This window comes from Rhipicephalus microplus, chromosome 5, assembly GCF_043290135.1.
Source record: "Rhipicephalus microplus isolate Deutch F79 chromosome 5, USDA_Rmic, whole genome shotgun sequence".
Classification (NCBI taxonomy): domain Eukaryota; kingdom Metazoa; phylum Arthropoda; class Arachnida; order Ixodida; family Ixodidae; genus Rhipicephalus; species Rhipicephalus microplus.
In genome coordinates, this window is record NC_134704.1 from 195,935,409 (window position 1) to 195,938,949 (window position 3,541).

The following is a 3,541-nucleotide window of genomic DNA, read 5'->3' on the forward strand; positions in this document are numbered from 1 at the left end:
ATGCTTTGCTCCGCTTGCGTCACCGGTAAACATGCCCAATCCGGGTTGCCAGGCGTTGGAAGCGGATGCATCCAGACCCGGCGGGGATCCGAGCAGGACCGGACTAAGCGGTGGTGGCTCGTCGAAGTGCAGTGGGAAAAAGCCAGGCAGCCAAGAGTGTACGGTCCACAACAGTGTGGCCTGGAAGAAGATCATTCGTGAGCAGCGCATGGCGGAAGCAGTGCCGTGCCCAATGGTGTTGGCGGCTGGCTCCAATTTATGCTTTGCTCCGCTTGCGTCACTGGTAAACATGCCCAATCCGGGTTGCCAGGCGTTGGAAGCGGATGCATCCAGACCCGGCGGGGATCCGAGCAGGACCGGACTAAGCGGTGGTGGCTCGTCGAAGTGCAGCGGGAAAAAGCCAGGCAGCCAAGAGTGTACGGTGGATATGGGCTCGTTTTTTCTGTGTTTTGAACAATACAACGAGATCTAACAGAAAATAATGCCAAGGAAAGTATAGGGGAAGACATTAGACCGAATCGTAATGTAAATATGAAGAAAAGTGGGTGAAAAGATAACTTGCCGTGAGCAGGATCCGAACCTGCGACCTTCGAATGACGCGTTCAATGCTCTACCAGTGAGCTACCACGACAGCTATCCCCCGGCCACTTTATTGGGTTTATATGTGAATTAAACGTGGGAGTGTCAGTCAGCGCCACCAGTAGAAATGGCGGCGAGTGTAGCACACTCTTGTGAGCTTATATGTCGTCACGTAGCACGTGAACTTCTTACGAGTTGTCAGCTGAACAATAGTCCCTCCTATACAACCTAAAGGCGCTACGTCTGCCAGTACGAGACGTTCGTTAATGAATTAAAGAAAGAAGTGTATACTTATGGGCTCGTTTTTTCTGTGTTTTAAACAATAGAACGAGATCTAACAGACAATAATGCCAAGGAAAGTATAGGGGAAGACATTAGACCGAATCGTAATGTAAATATGAAGAAAAGTGGGCGAAAAGATAACTTGCCGTGAGCAGGATCCGAACCTGCGACCTTCGAATGACGCGTTCAATGCTCTAACACTGAGCTACCATGACAGCCCTCACCCAGCCACTTTATTGGGTTTATATGTGAATTAAACGTGGGAGTTTCAGTCAGCGCCACCAGTAGCCGTGGTGGCGAGTGTAGCACACTCTTTGGAGCCTATTTGGCGTCACGTAGCACGTGAACTTATTACGAGTTGTCAGCTGACCAACAGGCCCTCGTGTACAACCTAAAGGCGCTAAGTCTGCCAGTACGAAACCCACGTTAATGAATTAAGGAAAGAAGTGTATACTTAAGGGCTCGTTTTTTCTGTGTTTTACACAATATAACGAGATCTAACAGACAATAATGCCAAGGAAAGTATAGGGGAACAGATTAGACCGAATTGTAATGTAAATATGAAGAAAAGTGGGTGAAAAGATAAATTTCCGTGAGCAGAAGCCGAACCTGCGACCTTCGAATGACGCGTTCAATGCTCTACCACTGAGCTACCACGACAGACCTCACCCAGCCACTTTATTGGGTTTATAGGTGAATTAAACGTGGGAGTTTCAGTCAGCGCCACCAGTAGCCATGGTGGCGAGTGTAGCATACTCTTTTGAGCCTTTTTGGCGTCACGTAGCACGTGAACCTATTACGAGTTGGCAGCTGACCAATACTCCCTCGTATACAACCTAAAGGCGCTAAGTCTGCCAGTACGAGACCCTCGTTAATGAATTAAGGAAAGAAGTGTATACTAAAGGGCTCGTTTTTTCTGTGTTTTACACAATATAATGAGATCGAACAGACAATAATGCCAAGGAAAGTATAGGGGAAGACATTAGACCGAATGGTAATGTAAATATGAAGAAAAGTGGGTGAAAAGATAACTTGCCGTGGGCAGGATCCGAACCTGCGACCTTCGAATGACGCGTTCGATGCTCTCCCACTGAGCTACCACGACAGCTATCCCCCGGCCACTTTATTGGGTTTATATCTGAATTAAACGTGGGAGTGTAAGTCAGCGTCACCAGTAGCCATGGCGCTGAGTGTAGCACACTCTTTTGAGCCTATATGGCGTCACGTAGCACGTGAACTTCTTACGAGTTGTCAGCTGACCAATAGTCCCTCGTATACAACCTAAAGGCGCTACGTCTGCCAGTACGAGACCTTCGTTAATGAATTAAAGAAAGAAGTGTATACTTATGGGCTCGTTTTTTCTGTGTTTTAAACAATAGAACGAGATCTAACAGACAATAATGCCAAGGAAAGTATAGGGGAAGACATTAGACCGAATCGTAATGTAAATATGAAGAAAAGTGGGTGAAAAGATAACTTGCCGTGGGCAGGATCCGAACCTGCGACCTTCGAATGACGCGTTCGATGCTCTCCCACTGAGCTACCACGACAGCTATCCCCCGGCCACTTTATTGGGTTTATATCTGAATTAAACGTGGGAGTGTAAGTCAGCGTCACCAGTAGCCATGGTGGCGAGTGTGGAGAACTCTTTTGAGCCTATTTGGCGTCACGTAGCACGTAAACTTATTACGAGTTGGCAGCTGACCGATACTCACTCGTATACAACCTAAAGGCGCTAAGTCTGCCAGTACGAGACTCTCGTTAACGAATTAAGAAATAAAGTGTATACTTAAGGGCTCGTTTTTTCTGTGTTTTAGACAATATTATTGAGATCTAACAGACAATAATGCTAAGGAAAGTATAGGAGAAGACATTAGACCAAATTGTAATGCAAATATGAAGAAAAGTGGGTGAAAAGATAACTTGCCCTGGAGAGGATCCGAACCTGCGACCTTCGAATGATGCGTTCGAAGCTCTACCACTGAGCTACCACGACAGCTATCCCCCCCGCTACTTTATTGGGTTTATATGTGAATTAAACGTGGGAGTGTCAGTCAGCGCCACCAGTAGCCATGGCGGCGAGTGTAGCACACTCTTTTGAGCCTATATGGCGTCACGTAGCACGTGAACTTATTACGAGTTGTTAGCTGACCAATAGTCCCTCGTATACAACCTAAAGGCGCTAAGTCTGCCAGTACGAGACCTTCGTTAATGAATTAAGGAAAGAAGTGTATACTTATGGGCTCGTTTTTTCTGTGTTTTAAACAATATAACGAGATCTAACAGACAATAATGCCAAGGAAAGTATAGGGGAAGACATTAGACCGAATCGTAATGTAAATATGAAGAAAAGTGGGTGAAAAGATAACTTGCCGTGAGCAGGATCCGAACCTGCGACCTTCGAATGACAAGTTCAATGCTCTACCACTGAGCTACCACGACAGCCCTCACCCAGCCAATTTATTGGGTGTATATGTGAATTAAACGTGGGAGTTTCAGTTAGCACCACCAGTAGCCATGGTGGCGAGTGTAGAGCACTCTTTTGAGCCTATTTGGCGTCACGTAGCACGTGAACTTATTACGAGTTGTCAGCTGACCAATAGTCCCTCGTATACCACCTAAAGGCGCTAAGTCTGCCAGTACAAAACCCACGTTAATGAATTAAGGAAAGAAGTGTATA

At 46.3% G+C, this 3,541-nt stretch overlaps 1 non-coding gene across 1 annotated transcript; it reads right to left on the reverse strand.

Moving 5' to 3' along the window:
- Positions 1–3,231: 3,231 nt before the first annotated feature.
- TRNAT-UGU (transfer RNA threonine (anticodon UGU)) lies at positions 3,232–3,303 on the reverse strand. The gene has a single exon. It is a non-coding gene; the product is annotated as a tRNA-Thr (tRNA).
- Between the last annotated feature and the right edge of the window lie 238 nt (positions 3,304–3,541).